We start from the raw sequence: 17,969 nt of genomic DNA on the forward strand, positions 1-17,969 counted from the left end.
CTTGTTGTTATTATAAAGAGTATGTTTTCTCTCAAACTAATCAAACTTAAAGCAGGGTTCTTAGTATGAGATACTTGTAGTAATATATTCTCAATGACATAATAAGGCTGAAAATATTATTTATATTAGGCCTAAAATAAAATATTGTTTGTTTGCAGTTGCCGACCAACCCACTGAAAATGCACCCCCCCCAAACTTTTTTTTAAAGCCATTTTGTAATATTATTTTTTCTCTCCAATTTTTCAGGATATTAAAACTGTTTCATTTTCAATTTTTTTCGTTATCAATCATACCAAGAGTGCAGCTTATTCATGTAAAGTAGGCCTATGAAAAACTTTATTTTATGTTATCTAACAAAGATCTGGAAATATTTTTTTTTCAAAAAAAAAAAAAAATTGCCTACCTACCTACTCAGCCTAAAAATTATAGGTCGGCAACTGCAAACAAAGAATTTTTTAAGCTTGGCCTTATGTTATTTTTTTTTCACTTATCATAAAGCATTAAAAATTAAAGAGATACATTAAATGCCGAAATCATATGTATCATGGTCATGGAAAGTAATTATTGATATTGGTATATTAAAGGACATTGACTGATCTTTTAGATTTCTAAGTTATTTTCAAGCATTATAATTCTGACATCATATAATAATTTTGTATGAATATTGCAGATCAAAGGTGATGTGAAGAAAACCAGGAAACTGATGTTGAAAGAAGTACTTAATGGCCCTTATGAATGGACTTAATGTGAAAGACTGTTCCATTGTTTATCTAAGATATATGAATTTATTTAATATTTTGATATTGAAAAATTCAGTTACAGTTTTTGTACATCAAATGAATTATTAAACATATAAAATGGTAATGCTTTCTTCTTTTACATGTAATAAATTTTTTTGATAGATTTTTAAAAGAATACACATTATTTCACATTGCTTCCTTTAGAAAAGTTAGGGAATCTTGAACTTTCCCAGTAATTTCCACCAGGAATGGGCCTCCAGATAATTCCACCAAGTTTCCACCACACAGAAAGTGTTACACAAGTTCCATATAGTTTCCTGAGTCAAGGAAACTGCAGGAATCATAAGGTTTCACGAGCTTCCATGTAGTTTCCCATAAAAGAAAACCTTAAGATTCCATCAAGTTTCCATTCCACGGAAACCACTACGCTCCGATTACATATGGTTTCCTGAGTCATGGAAATTTTAGGAATCGTGAGGTTTCCCGAGCTTCCATGTAGTTTCCCGTAAAAGGAAACCTAAAGATTCCACCAAGTTTCCATTCCACGGAAACCCCCTACGCTCCGATTCCATCAAGTTTCCTGATTCTGGAAACCAGTGGAATCTTCAGGTTTCCCATTACGGGAAACTACATGGATGTTCGGGAAACTTCAGGTTTACAGAGGTTTCCGTGGTTCGGGATACCTTATGGAATCGGAGCGTAGGGGGTTTCCGTGTCACGGAAACTTGACGGAATAACCTAGCATCCGCAATGGAAACCACTGGGAAACATGATGTAAACTTGAGGTTTCCATGTGGTTTCCATAAAGTTTCCTATGATGGGAAACCACTTTTTTCACCCAGTGTATATTTTTAAAAGCTCAGTGCTTTGAATTTCTCTTCAAAGTTTCGTGTTAAAAAATATTGAAATAATAACCAACAAAGATAAAAATAAAATCAACATAATTTTTATTTAAATTTACAAAAATAGACAAAAGAAAAACTAAAACAGCATTTTCTTGAGAATATCTGGTTGGATCCTCTTCAATATCTGAAAAGATATAATATAATATCAAAGGGTAAAAACAATGAAAAAAAGAAATTGAAAAGAATTGAAAAACTGTCAAAAATTTATAAACATCACAAAAATTCAGGTGTGAGAGATCCGTTTTAAGAGTGGACTCAAATATCTTGGTACTGTTTTTTTTTTTTTATATAAATAAACTTCAAATAAACTCTACTTGAACAACTATTAAACAAATTGTGACGCAAGGATATTTAAAGAAGTTCGTATTGTACATGTATTGTTTTTCAATGAGTTTAAGCGAAAATCATCGCGTTTCCAGTCAATGACAAAAACATGTATTTAGTGAATTCATGGTATTGAGAAAGGTAGATTTACTTACCGTTTTTATCCAACTTGCATGTGTTATCCAGTGCTATATATAACAAAACAAGTTAAGATGGTAAATGGCCAAAAGCGGTAAAAGAAATTCCTATAACCAAATGCACACTTCGTCTAAAGCCTGCACGTTTCCCTTACTTGTAAACAGCTGACAATCAATGGTGATCAAACGTTTGGGTCATGCGAAATTTCACCGGGTATAACCGTTCATTCAGGTGTATACAGAACAGAGTATCCTCTAGTCGATAGTCGATGGGAAGATAATACATATGTCTTATCTTATCAAATTTGCATTTTGGGGGGATAGGCCTATATTTTGCTGAAAAGCATATATGCTTATTGAAGAAATGAATTTCTGAGTGTATGGCGTTTTGACACGTAATGATGAATTAGCATATGGACAAGCCATGTTTTATATAATTTTTTTTCTCATCTAAAAATCTTATTCTAATAAGTTTGTAAATGTATTATCTAATAATTAAATAAGTAAAATTGAATACATTGACAAACAATTCATGATCATTTTTAAAGAAAGGATACGTATTGGGCAAAACACTGTATTAATTGATGTGATATTATGGACATTCCATCCACAATATCGCATGTTGTGTTATACTTAGTGATTTATCGGTGTTAAGTGAATTTGAATCTGATCATTTGGGATCAAAATGGCGTTTTTACGGAAGTACGCCATGTTGTGACGTTGTAGAGGGCCCCCTTAAGCTTGTTGTACATCATTGTTTTACCTTATTTATATGCCATACTGTTATTTACATTGTTTACTTTCGTTTTCCATTACTTCCGGTCGCGGGAAATTATGTACAGGTCTTACCTAGAATGTGTCGCGATTTCGCGGTTTATAACGTCACGTTGGGTCGTGCTACGTCACTTTTGGGTTAACATCTAGTTTGAGAAGTCAGTTGGGATTTTTAGATGATAGTGGACGGACGTAGAATTTTTTTAAAGGAGTTATTTTGAATAGACAGCCCCTACTTGTGAAGTTATTTTACTCAATTTGTAGTCGCTACCAGACTATTTGTGAGATGTCCAGGTAATTTAATTGGAATTTGTGATAATTTATTTATTATTTATAAAATTTCGTATTAGAAATTTACTTTAACTTCATCTGAAATTTGGGGAATCCTTTGAATCTAGCAAGTGACGTTGTGTGACCATATTTTGAAATATAAATTGTTGGTAATTTATTGACTATCATTATTAAATTTTGGAATATCAGAATATAGTTTTTGAAAACTTTATTATCTTTGTTGTTAATTTCTTTAGTAAAAAAAACCGCTACCAGGTTTATTCATATTTCGCTACCAGAAATTATAAGACCAGATCTTAGCCGCGACCAGGCTTATATATTACAAATACCAATTTGGTAATTAATAATTATTTTATCCTATCTTACGAACTCGTAACGGCGAAAACGTTACATTCTGTATAAATGAAAAATATTAACACTTAGATATAATCCAGAAAATTCAGAGTAGACATATTCGAAAGCAAAACAAACACGCAATATATTGTCAATCCGTGCAGTTATGGTAAGCAGACTGTGACGTTTGAACGCACCCGGTGAATTATAAACATCAACAATAAAAGAACTCATACCCTGTTTACAAAAACTGTGTACATAACACGAGTGTGCTCGATTTGCTAAACTCTGTACGCAACTCTTAGTTCGGAATGACGATACTTGTGAAGGAGTTTTGCTTTCTAACATTTCTACTCTGAATAAAATTATTTTTCTGGATTAAAGTTTTAATATTTCTCATTAATACACAACAAGATTGCCACTTTTGCTAAGGATGAAGAATAAGGTTAAAATTTGTGAAAGTGCAAGGATGTGTCAATCAAACCCGCCAAAAAAATTAAATTTTAATAACTTTTAAATGAAATAAGATTTTTAATTAATTTTTGTGTGAAATGCTATTAAAATATATTTTAAGTCGTAATATTATAGAGAAAATATCGACTTCAAATCTGTGTCCAAGTACCTTTAATTAATACTTAGACATACTGGTGATCTTGATTTGTTTGGGTTCTCGGTAAATGGGTTTTACTACATAGAAAAATGTTAACAAAAGGGCTCGGTAATAAGATGTGAAATATGGGAGACATTTACATTCATGAACTAGTAAATTTACATTTACTAGTTCGTGACGTCATAACAAAAATTGTCAGTTAACTACTTTGAAACTATGATATGTACTGTTAATTTATATTTCTCATATAATCTATAGAATTCAGCACATTTCAAGAATTTTTCAAAATTTGACTTTTGTGGGGACAAAGATATGCAATATACCGCATTTAGTTCTTAAAGTGATTAAATGAAACAAGGCACCTGTGACTGTTAAAAGCTATATGAATTAATTTAAATTAAAATGCTTTGGAGATGAAAAATGATATATTATCGGAACTTACATATATAATATCGATCTAAACAGTTTTAAAAATATCTGAATTGAGACTGAATGAAAGCTTTATTTTGCTCTCCTGCATCAGCCCTTAATAATGTTTTTGAAATGGGGAGGGGTAACCTCCTTTTTAAAATAAAACGTCCGAATTCGAAAACCTTTCCTCGGGGGGGAGGGGGGCTTGTATAACTGTAAGTTCTTGGCACCATTTTTTAATGCTGAATTCTTTTGGTGTCAACCATACAGCAACAAAAGTCGGGGAGGGGCGGCAGCTTCAAAATAAAAATGGACACTTCTCCAAATTAGACAATTTACATTTTTTCCAAACTGTTGTAATGATTAGTGGTAACTATAAACGTTAAGAAGACCAAGAATTAGGGTTAAATGGAACAATCTGTCCTCCCTTGAAATAGACTCGACCAAAGGGTATAAATAAGAATGCACTGAAAATTGCAGGGTCGATTGAATGATGAGCTGCAGCGAAGAAGCAGTCTGAAAAATGGGTAAGAATAAGAGAAATTTAAGTGAAACTAGTGCTAAATGTAACGGGGACCGTTACAGATGTTCCCCAAACGCTCCCCAACTCCCTTTTGGTGCCATATTCCCTATAAGCTTCATTAAATAAGACAAACTCTATGCATTTGAGACTTTAACAACGTTTACCCAGAAGTGTACCAATTTCATTCAAATTTTAACATTGCACGCGTGCGCATGTGAATGCACGTGCGTAATGATCACCATATAATTTTGTCTTTACAATCTCAATCTATAGATTCTAATATACTAAATATCAAAGTATTTAATCCAAAAGTATTAAAAATACGCTAATTCAAGTGTATTTTTGATTTTACTCACTTCACGTGCACGCACGTGCTCACATGAGCATGGCAGCCATATTTTCTTGTAGAAGTCCATTACATCTATTTATGTTCTAATTCCAACCCCGTTTGGTTGAAAACCAAGGAAGTTATAGCTGTTCAAAGTTTCAGCCAATCAGATTGCAGCGCACGTACATGCACGTGTATGCATGTGCATGGTGACCATATCTTCTTGTAGAAGTCCATTATATCTATCCATGTTCCAAATCCCATCCTGTTTGGTTGAAAACCAAGGGAGTTATAGCTATTTAAAACATAAGCCAGTCAGATTGCAGCGCACGTGCATGCACGTGTTTAAAATTTCAAAGGATTTCGTCAAAAAACAAGAAAGATATTGAGACTTTGGTTTCAGCCAATCAGGCGAAGTGCACGTGCATGCGCGTGAGATCTTGCTTGTTTGACCATGTCATCTTGTCTATGCTTCTAATATATACTTCTAATATGAGTTTTAAAGCATATCATCAATAATTTAAATAGTTACGTCTTTATCAATTATATTGGACATTTCTCGTGCGAGCTCTTGCAAGCACACGTGCATGCACATGCTTTCATGATATTTCTTTTATTACGGACTGTAGATCTCCCTAATGTATGACTATGTTCAAAATTTCAAATGATTTTATCAAAAAACAAGAAAGATATTGAGACTTAAGTTTCAGCCAATCAGAGCGAAGCGCACGTGCTTGCACGTGCGATCTTGCTATTTTGACCATGTCATCTTGTGCATACTACTCATATATCCTTACATTATGAGTTTCAAAACATTTCGTCTTAAAATAGGTTGATTGATTGTATACTGTTTAACGTCCCTCTCCAGAATATTTCACTGATATGGAGACGTCACCATTGCCGGTGAAGGGCTGCAAATTTAGGCCTATGCTCGGCACTTACGGCCTTTGAGCAGGGAGGGATCTTTATCGTGCCACACCTGCTGTGACGCGGGGCCTCGGTTTATACGGTCTCATCCGAAGGACCGCCCCATTTAGTCGCCTTTTACGACAAGCAAGGGGGTACTGAGGACCTATTCAAACCCGGATCCCCACGGGGAGAATAGAAAAGTTACGGTTATATCCATTATATACTGGTCATTTCAAGTTTTGCACGTGCGCGCTCTTGCAAGCACGTGCGCGCAAAATGACTTTGATTCCGCAAATCTACCTAACATGCCTACTTACCCTAAAAAGGTTTCACCTAAGTCGAATGTGTAGTTTACAAGATCACTCGCGGACAAAATTTTCCCAGGAAGAAAAATAATAATAACTAGAGCCGAGCTCGTTGCAAAGCAACGAGTAGGTCTTCCGTCCGGTTTTGGCCGGATGTGCCGGAAGTGACGTGAACAAAAGAAAGCAATGGGCTAAGTGGTCTCCATTGACTTTATAATTTCAATTTTGCATTAAAACCTTCAAAATAAGCTATTTTTGGCTACTTCCGGTTTGACCGGAAGTGACGTCGACGGACGGAAAATTTAAGATTTAAGCTTCCAGTGACATATGTTATTCAAAAACCTGTCAAGAACAGCAAAAATATGCAATTTTGACTACTTCCGGTTTGACCGGAAGTGACGTCGCCGGACGTATTTTGACGACTCCATTAGATAACGCTTGACATTTTGAGTAACTTTGCTTCTTTGACGTATTACAAATTCTCAATACTTTTCGAGATATAAAGGAAAAACTTTCGGCCCCTTTTGGCCCTTTATTATAGGGGCCAGCCCCTTATCGTTGATATTTTTCAAAAGATCGTGACATTCTCTACAACTTTTGTTCTATATGTCTTTACAAATTGTTAACATGTAAAAAGATATTGCAGAAAAGGTGTCAAAAATTTCTAAATCCTCGACTGGACTTTTTTCGGGCCATAGCGAGCGCCGACGTGCGGCACTTCCGGAGAAAAAGAGTGGAGTGTGACAAAAGAGCATACGTTGCTCTATCATCGCTGAAAATCTCATGTTTCTGTCTTAAGGCATTTTCGAGAAAAATGATGGACAATGAAGCCCCCTGAAAATCACTAAATCGCGGAAATCTCAAAACCGGAAGTGACGTCATCAAAACAAAAAATTATATGTCAGGTTTGTTTGATGTTCTATCAGTCCTGAAAGTTTCATGAAAATCGAACGAGCCGTTTCCGAGAAATCGTGTACACAAAATCGGTAAGAAAAAAAAACAATAATAATAATAATAACTAGAAACGATCTCGTTGCGAGCAACGAGAGGTCTTCCGTCCGATTCAGGAAAAAAATCTCGTAAAATTGAGCTGAAAAGTGATTCAAAATTTTGGTCGCAAAGAGGATTGAACCCATGTTGCCTTTTTCTGTTTTATCCCCAACGCGCAAACCATTAAGCTTTTGGGAGTACTGCTCTAAATATACTTGTGTGTATACTTTTGCAACAGTACAACTGTCTAAGAATCATAAAAGACGGGTCACTATTAATAATTTGCGCCAAACGCCACGAGTAAATATTCGCGCATTTTCTTTGAACTTATCTATTAAATAGGTGTGATAGCTTCAATGAAATAAGATAAATAAAACGTTCTTATCGCCTTTATTTTATTTCGACGTTTAAAAAGTCTTTGTATACATTACATATATCGTAACTAGCCCAGTTACACTCAAGTAGTGAAACGGAAATTAAGTGTTAAGATTGACACTGAATTGCAACGAACTACTACGTGAAAGTCCAAGTAGTTTTTTTACATTTCATGCATTCGTATGTCAGAATGGTTTAATCAAACGCTCAGCTGCCTCCATAAACCCCAATTGCGAAATGGCGGAATTGACAAAGACAGCCGCCATCTGGGGCCCGCTTCAGATTTTCAAATATTAATATCTAGAATTCAGATAAGCCAATTTTCAAACAACTTATATAGTAAGCATCAAATTGTTAAGATGAATACTTTTGCTCAGTAATGTATAACAAAATATTGATCATTAGAGAGTTATAGATAAAAGACTTTTGGCCCCTCTTAACCCCTAATTTGAAGGGTCAGCCCTATTTTTTTGACATCAAATGAAAGGTCTTGCAATGTTGCACATTTTGTCTTCAATATGTTTTAACAAATTATGAACAGGTGTGAAGATATGAGACAAAATGCGTCAAATTTTGTGAGATATTTCTGAGACACTTTTTCGGCCCTACCGAACTCCGGTGCCTTTTGCGCTAGAAAAATTTGGAGACCCAATTACAACTCACTAAACCTTCCTCTATTTTCCCTGAAATTCTCAAGTCCATATCTTAAGTCGTTTCGGAGGAGTTTCCCGGACAAGTCGACCCTCTGAAAATCAGAAAATCGTCCATATCTCACGACCGGAAGTGAGATAATCAAAAAGGAAAAAAACCTATCAAGATCAATTGAATATCTTTCAGATCTGAAAGTTTGGTATAAATCGGACTAGCCATCTCTGAGAAATCGCTTGCACAAAATCAGTTGGAATAATAATAATAATAATAATAATAATAATAATAGGGAAAAAGAAACCGAAGAATAACAAGAAGGTCTTCCGTTGGAGACGGAAGACCTTAATAATTAGGGCTGGGCAATAATATCGATATTTCAATATATTGCAATACAATGACAAAAAATATCGTATCGCAATACGATTTTGTAATATCGATATATTGGCAATATGCTTACATTAAAGAATTTTGTCATTAAATATAAAAATGAACTTATGAAAGTTTGTTATTAAGCCAAACAGTAAGTCAGAAGTTGTTTTGTGGGAACATTTCAGAGCATAACTTAAATGAAATCAACCAAATTTTTTTCGTGTTGGTTACTTATCATAGTTATGTACATTCTGCATGTAAATTAAAGTAAATATAGTAAGAAAATGCCATTTTTATTACATTGAAAATATTGCAATACATATCGCAATACAGTTAAAAATATCGCAATATATCGCAATACGAAATCTCGGGCCAATACCCAGCTCTATTAATAATAATAATAAAAATAGTGGAAAAGAAACCTAAGAATAACAAGAAGGTCTTCCGCTGAAGACGGAAGACCTTAACTAGACGAGCTTGTTGCAAAGCAACAAATAAGTCTTCCGTCTAATTCTGAAGATGATGAGATCGAGATTGTTTGACATTTACGGTTATGTGTGCAAAAACGAGCCATTTACAAATACTTCCGGTCTGACCGGAAGTGACGCCATCTTAACTACTTTAAATGATCTCCGCATCTGCTATTTGTTATTCTGAACAACTTTTCTTCTATGATGCTTAACAAATTGTCAATACTTTTTGAGATATCAGGAAAATACTGCTGGCCCCTCTAAATCCCTAATTTTAGGGGTCAGCCCTTTTTTTGAGATATCAATTGAAAGATCGTGTAATTCTACACTTCTTTTGTTCTATATGTTTTAACAAAATATTTCTAGGTAAAAAGTTATCATAGAAAAGGCGTTAAAAATTTGAAAAGTCATGATAGGACTATTTTCGGCCCATAGCGAGCGCCGGCGCGTCGTACTTCCGGTAGTTGTGATATACAAAAGGCACTTCTCCAAAGTTTGCTCTAGCATCACTGAAAATATCATGCTTCTGTGTTAAAACTTTTTGAGAAAACTGCCGGACAAAGTGACCCCCTTCAAAATCACTAAATCGCAGAAAACTCCGAACCGGAAGTGACGTCATCAAAATAAAAAATTATATATCTATATTTTTTGATGTTCTATTAGACCTGAAAGTTTCATGAAAATCGATCGACCCGTTCTCGAGAACTCGCGCGCACAAAATCGGTAAGGAAAAAAAACAATAATAAAAATAGTGGAAAAGAAACCTAAGAATAACAGTAAGGTCTTCCGCTGAAGACGGAAAACCTTAACTAGAAACGATCTCGTTGCGAGCAACGACAGGTGTTCTGTCTGATTCTGAAAAAAAAAACTCGTAAAGTCGAGCTGAGAAGTGATTAAAAATTTTGGTCACAAATTGAATCCAGGTCATCAGCGTGAAAATCCAATTCGCTTTTTTCCCCTTTTATCCCCAACGCGCTAACCATTACGCTATTGGGAGTACTGCTCTAAATGTACTTGTGTATACTTTTGCTACAGTACACCTGTCTAAGAATTATAAAAGACGGGCCATTATTCATAATTTCGCGCCAAACGCCACGTTAAATCTTCGCGCCTTTTCTTTTGACTGATCTATTAAATAGGTGTGATAGCTTCAATGAAATTAAGAAAAAAAGAACGTTCTCATAGCCTACATTTCGAGGTTTCGAAAGTATATTTAACACATTGTACACATTCTGTAGAAAAGTAACACAAAAGCAGTGAAATGACTATAATTTATTTTTTTTATTTCCCGTCTCAGAAGTGAACTATGCCGATTAGTTACTCTTTCATGAAAAGGTTGAAATGTTTCGCCGAAAAACATGCCTCGCTCTACGACAGTCAATGAATCAGATACCATTTATGTTCAATAACTTGATTCAGATCTTTGAGAAAAGAATGTTGATATAAACTCCATTAGAGGATCTTATTAAAATGGTTTTCTTATTTTTGTCTTTTCTATTCGTTTCATATCACACAAGTGTGCATGGGAAAACAGTGGTTATACGTTTTATACTTACTATATACATGCATCGATATTGTTTCTTGAAAAACTATAACTTATAACTATGATTTAAGATCTGTTTTTCTGTCTTGCAAAACAAATGATAATAGGTATCTCTCATTTGCACATTTAGTCTTTTCTTTTTCTACTTTGAGAACTAACAAAAACCAGTTAGAGAAGACGTTTGAGAAGACCCTGGAATAAATCTTTAGTTTGACACAGAATTGTAACGTAATTACTACGTGATCTATTAACGCGCAAACCATTAAGCTACTGCTCTAAATATACTTGTGTATATATTTGCAACAGTACACCTGTCTAAGAATTATAAAAGGCGGGCCACTATTGATAATTTCGTGCCAAATACCGCGAGTAAATATTCGCGTCTTTTCTTTGGACTGATCTATTAAATAGGTGTGATACCTTCAATGAAATTAAATAAATAAAACGTTCTTATCGCCCTTATTTTATTTCGACGTTAAGAAGGTATATTTAACACATTGTACACATTACATATCGTATCTAGCCCAGTTAAACTAAAGCAGTGAAACGGAAATTAAGTTTTAAGATTGACACGTAATTACAACGTACTACTACGTGAAAGTCCAAGTAGTTTTCTACATTTCATGTATCCTTATGTAAGAATGGTTTAATCAAACGCTCAGCTGCCTCCATAAACCCCTACTCGCGAAATGGCGTAGTTGACAGAGGCAGACGCCATCTTGGACCCGCTTCAGATTTTCAAATATTAATATCTAGAGTTCAGATTAACCAATATTCAAAAATCTTATATAGTAAGCATCAATAGAATGGTCTCTATTAATATTCCAAAAATAAATAAAAAATATTGAAAAACAAAAAAGTTAGAAAATACGATTTTTTCAATTCGCTTCTCCTAACGACAGGAAGTACTGACGACGAACGAAAGGTCGCGTCCTGGATGGTAAATATCACGATCTATAATCCCTGAAAGTTTCATGTTGATATCTTTTACCGTTTTTGAGTTTAATCGTGGACAAAATGTCATTTTAATTTCAGAAAATTGTCCATAACTTGGCACCGGAAGCGAATTTCCAAAAATTCTCCCGGATATATAAAATTCATGTAACGACACATCTGTTCTGAAAATTTCACGTCATTTCATCCAGTAGTCTTCGAGAAATCGCGTGCACAAAATTAGAAAGTCAAAAAAATAATAAAAAGAATAATAAGAAACAGTAGAATCACTATAAGGTCTTCCGTGAAGACGGAAGACCTTAATAATAATGAATTTTTTACTTTAACGACGTTTACCCAGAAGGATACCAATTATACTCAAATTTTAACATTGCACGCGTGCGCATGTGAATGTATGTGCGTTATGACCATACTTTAATGTCTACACTATCTATATATTTTAATACACTATATATTAAAGCATTTAGTCCAAAAGTATTAAAAATTACTCATTCAAGTGTATTTTTAATTTCACTCGTTCCAAATGCACGCACGCGTGTGCACGTGCATGATGACCATACCTTCTTACAGGAGTCCCTTATATCTATCTATGTTCTAAATCCCATCCTGTTTGGTTGAAAATCAAGGGAGTTACAGCTATTTCAAGTTTCAGCCAATCAGATTGCAACACACGTGCATGCGCGTAATTTCATGAAATTTTTCTATATCATATTGTAGGATATCCTAATGCATGACTATGTTTAATATTTCACAGGGTTTCGTCAAAAAACAAAAGAGATATAGCCGTTTAAAGTTTCAGCCAATCAGATTGCAGTACACGTCCATGCGCATGATTTCTTGAATTTTTTTGTATATCATATTGCAGGATATCCTAATGCATGACTATGTTTCAAATTTCAAAGCATTTCGTCAAAAAGTAAAGGAGATATAGCCATTTAAAATTTCAGCCAATCAGATTGCAGCACACGTGCATGCGCGTGATTTCATGAAATTTTTTCTATATTGTATTGTAGGATATCCTAATGCATGACTATGTTTCTAATTTCAAAGGGTTTCGTCAAAAAACAAAAGAGATATTGAGATTTTAGTTTCAGCCAATCAGAGCAAAGCGCACGTGCACGCGCGTGAGTTCGTGCTAATTTGACAGTGTCATTATATTAACACTATCAATATATCCTCATGCAATGAGTTTCAAAGCATTTCATAAAAAAATGTAAAAGTTATGGCTATATTAAATATATAAGTCACTTCACGCGCCCGGACGTGCATGCGTATGCGCGCAAAATGACCTTCGTTCAGCACACCTACACAACACACCTTTTAACCCTAAAAAGGTTTTAACTTAGTTGGGTGAACAGTTTCTGAGAACACTCCCGGACAAAAAAGTACCTGAGAAGAAATAAGAAGAAAAAAGAATAATAATAACTAGATACGATCTCGTTGCGAGCAACGAGTGGGTCTTCCGTCCGATTCTTGATAAGATAAGATTTTGATTGAGATTTTCATTCTAAAATAATGATAATGATTGTGAAGAAGAACGATTTTGCCTCCATAATCTGTTAACAGACATTGAATATCAAAGACTTAAAAATTAGACTTTTGGCCCCTCATTCCCCCTAATATTAGGGATCAGCCCTTTTTTCTTCATATAATCTTAAAGCTTTTAAGATTTTGAACACTTTTGGTTCAACAACTATTCAGAGATTCTCTTCCGTTTTCGAGTTATTTGCAAAAGAAATATTAAGGGGCCAACCCTTCAACTCCTTAAAGGGGACATATAGCGAAAAATGAAAGGTTGCAACATTATTTTGAACATCTTTTGTTCAATATTACTTATCAAAATATTTCCCACTTTTGAGATATAGAGCGTCTAAGATTTAGCATTTTGGCCCTTATGGCCCCTAATTATGCACCATACGACATTCAAAACATAATATATAGTTGTAAATTGTTGAGATAAACATTTTTGCTTCAGTAATATATAACAAAATATTGACTGCTAAAGAGTTATCGATTAAAGACTTTTGGCCCTTCTCAGCCCCTAATTTGAGTGCCAAGCCCCTTTTTCTTGATCTCATCTTAAAGCTTTTAAGATTTTGAACACTTTTGGTTCAACAACTATGCAGAGATTCTCTTCCGTTTTCGAGTTATTTGCAAAAGAAATATTAAGGGGCCAACCCTTCAACTCCTTAAAGGGGACATATAGCGAAAAATGAAAGGTTGCAACATTATTTTGAACATCTTTTGTTCAATATTACATATCAAAATATTTCCCACTTTTGAGATATAGAGCGTCTAAGATTTAGCATTTTGGCCCTTATGGCCCCTAATTATGCACCATACGACATTCAAAACATAATATATAGTTGTAAATTGTTGAGATAAACATTTTGGCTTCAGTAATGTATAACAAAATATTGACTGCTAAAGAGTTATCGATTAAAGACTTTTGGCCCTTCTCAGCCCCTAATTTGAGTGCCCAGCCCCTTTTTCTTGATCTCATCTTAAAGCTCTTAGGATTTTGAACACTTTTTGTTCAACAACTATTCAGAAATTCTGTCTCGTTTTCGTGTTATTTGCAAAAGGAATATTTAGGGGCCAACCCTTCAACTCCCTAATGGGGACGTATAGCGAAAAATGAAAGGTTGCATATTGTTCAGAACATTATTTTGAACATCTTTTGTTCAATATTACTTATCAAAATATTTCCCACTTTTGAGATATAGAGCGTCAAAGATTTAGCATTTTGGCCCCTTGTGGCCCCTAATTATGTAACATACGACATTTAAATTATAAAATACAGTTGTACATTGTTAAGATAAACAATTTTGCTTCAGTAATGTCTAACAAAATATTGACTTTTAAAGAGTTATCGAAAAAAGACTTCTGGCCCCTTTTGGCCCTTAATGTGCTGAGTCAGCACTTTTTTCCTGATATCATATTTAAGATCTTGTCATTCCGCACAAATTTTGTTCAGTATGTTTTTACAAAATAATTTGACTTAAAAAGATATGATGCAGAATGTCTTTAAAAATCAGTCATGATTCAAGTCCTAAATTTTGACCCCTACCGAGCTTCCATACTAGGCACTTCCGGAAAATATCATGACCCAGGTGCAACATGGCAACATGTCCTCTATCATCCCTGAAAAATTCAGCTTTCTAGCTTGAGCCCTTTTTGAGTAACGTGACAGACACGGAGGTCCTCTAAATTTCAATCAAAGGGCGATAACTCTCGACTGAAAAGAAATTTCCAAAAAAGGACTTGCCGGAATTAAGTTCAGATGTCAATGCATCAACCATGAAATTTTGGATAAAATCGATCGAGCCATCTCCGAGAAATCCTCTGCACAAATTTTGTAGAAAGAAAAATGGATAAAAATAATAATAAAGGGGAAAAAGAAACCGAAGAATAATAGAAGGGTCCTCCGCTGAAGACGAAAGACCCTAATAAGAAACAGAGTAAAAACAATATGTTCCCAAACTCCGTTTGGGGAACATAATAACTAGAAACTCTTGTTGCTACAGCAACAAAAACGGTCTTCCGTTCTCCTCTATTTATCTGTATGAATGAGCTTTTATCTATGTTAAAAAAGGCACATAATATTTACAATGATTACAGGAAAACAAACGGCCGGAGGTATAACTTACCAAGATTCTCGATGTACTTTAGACATTTATATTCTTGAAAACATTTATAAAAATCATATATAATCACTTCCTGTGACGACCGGAAGTGACGGCGAACGCATTTTACCCTATGTCTGTTGCAAAATCTTCATGGTAAGTAAAGTGTCTTGGTCTGTTACAGTTTAAGAGATCTTGTAATGTTAACTTCTTATTTTGAGGACAAGAAATCACGTGTCCGGAAGTAAGTAAAAAAAAAAAAAGAAGATATTTGAGGTTACTCTAGACATTTGCAGTCTGAATAACATATCCTAAAATCATTTCAAATACTCTTTTTATAAAAGATATTTATAGGATAGTAAGATACTCGATTTATGCAGTTTTTCTCTAATAGCCGGAAGTTGTCGTTTTTGTTTCCAGTGAGACTGACAAATTTGGAAACTATAAATAAGATGCTATAAGGTAATACTTGAAAAGTTGAAAATTTTGATTTATCTGATTACTTCCTGTGACAACTGGAAGTGACGGCGGACGATCTTAAACTCAATGGACTTGTCTACTCATCAAGGTCTACCATCCCTATTAGTTTGGTGTCTTAATCTCTTACCGTTTACGAGACCTAGCTATGATAACTTCTAACTCTGAGGACAGGAAATCACGCGACCGGAAGTGAATTTTACAAAGATATTTGACGTTACTGTAGACATATGGAGTCTAAATAACATATCCAAAAATCTTTACAAATACTTTATCCTTAAAAAGAATTTATGGGAAAAAAAAATACTCAAATTATGTAGTTTTTCTCTCATTGCCGGAAATTGTAGTTTTTGTTTCCGTTGGGACTGATTTTTTTTAAAACTACAAATAGGATATTATAATATGATGCAAAAAAAGTTTCATAAAAGTAAAGTTGAAATTCTCGATTTCTTTGATCACTTCCAGTGACGACCAGAAGTGACGGCGGACGATCTTATCTCCAATGGTTTTGCCTACTCATCAAGATCTACCACTCCTATAAGTTTGGTGTCTTCATCTCTTACCGTTTACGATATCTCGAGGAAGGAAATCACGCGACCGGAAGTGAATTTTGCAAAGATATTTGACGTTACTGTAGACATTTGCAGTCTGAATAACATATCCAAAAATCATTCTAAATACTTTATCTATAAAAAATATTTATGGGAAAGAAAAATACTCAAATTATGTAGTTTTTCTCTTGTAACCGGAAGTTGTCGTTTTTGTTTCCGGTAGGACTGACATATTTCAATATTCAAGTGGATTTGCCTACTTATCAAGATCTATCATCCCTGAAAGTTTGGTGTCTTAATCTCTTACCATTTCTGAGATCTCACTCGGATCAAATATTTTTGAAAAAAGCGGAAATCGAAAATATCTGATGACCGGAAGTGAATTTCGAAAAAATGAAAAAAACGTCTCGGGGTATTTTCATTCTTAATCATCCCTGAGAATTTCAGAAAAATCCGTCCAGCCATCTCTGAGAAATCTTACCGACAAAATTTGGGGAAAAAAAATAATAATAAGAAAAAACAGTAGAATCACTATAAGGTCTTCCGTCTGAAACGGAAGACCTTAATAATAAGAATAATAATAATAAGAAACAGAGTAAAAACAGTATGTTCCCCAACTTCGTTTGGGGAACATAATAAAGAAATAGGACATTGCAGCAGTGGCAAAAAAACCTCGGGTATTGAGGCGAGATACTGGGGGCTCAGTGTAGATCTGAAGAAAGAACGAAACTCCTAGTATCCGCCAGCAACAGGAACCTGGGGCAAGGTACTCTGTGCTTTGCGTAAAAGTAACTTGTCGATTCCAATCGGAACATCACTCTGCTTTTTTCGTAAAATTAAAATGTAAAATAATTTTAATTTAATGACTGATTTAAATGATTTAATAAATAAATTTTAATAAATAAATCTATCTAAAGTTTGAGAATCAGCTTTCAAAATGAAGTTTAATTTATTCAATTTCATGGGAATTTAATTGTTAAATTATTTAAATCAGTGTCACCCTTTCCTTGAAGACAAGTCTTGCAGTGTAAAACGTATCACGAGAATAATTTCTCCGTACGGTAAACATGCTTTAAAGTGCATTTCTATATGCTCCCCGAAAGTCGCCTATTGTTTGCAGTCCGCTGTCCGTAGTACGATGTCAGGCGTCTGAGATTCCGAAAATGTTCAATAAACGATCAGCGTATTAAATATCCGAAGTTCGCGTGAGTTCGTAACTCAGCGCGACTCCTGTAGGTTAAAAAAGATATATATAACTTTTAGCTCACCTGAGCCGAAGGCCCAAGTGAGCTTTTCTGATCACATTTTGTCCGTCGTCCGTCCGTCCGTCTGTCCGTCCGTAAACTTTTCACATTTTCGACTTCTTCTCAAGAACT

The 17,969-nt window shown here is 34.5% G+C and overlaps 1 long non-coding RNA gene across 1 annotated transcript; it reads right to left on the reverse strand.

Moving 5' to 3' along the window:
• Window positions 1–1,670: 1,670 nt before the first annotated feature.
• LOC134247102 (uncharacterized) lies at window positions 1,671–2,613 on the reverse strand. The gene is made up of 2 exons (XR_009987765.1): window positions 2,125–2,613; window positions 1,671–1,769 (listed from the first exon to the last, which is right to left on the reverse strand). It is a non-coding gene; the product is annotated as an uncharacterized LOC134247102 (long non-coding RNA).
• Between the last annotated feature and the right edge of the window lie 15,356 nt (window positions 2,614–17,969).

Source organism: Saccostrea cucullata, unplaced genomic scaffold (assembly GCF_032062105.1).
Source record: "Saccostrea cucullata isolate Sc308-1 unplaced genomic scaffold, CSIRO_AGI_Scuc_v1 ctg927, whole genome shotgun sequence".
NCBI lineage: Eukaryota > Metazoa > Mollusca > Bivalvia > Ostreida > Ostreidae > Saccostrea > Saccostrea cuccullata.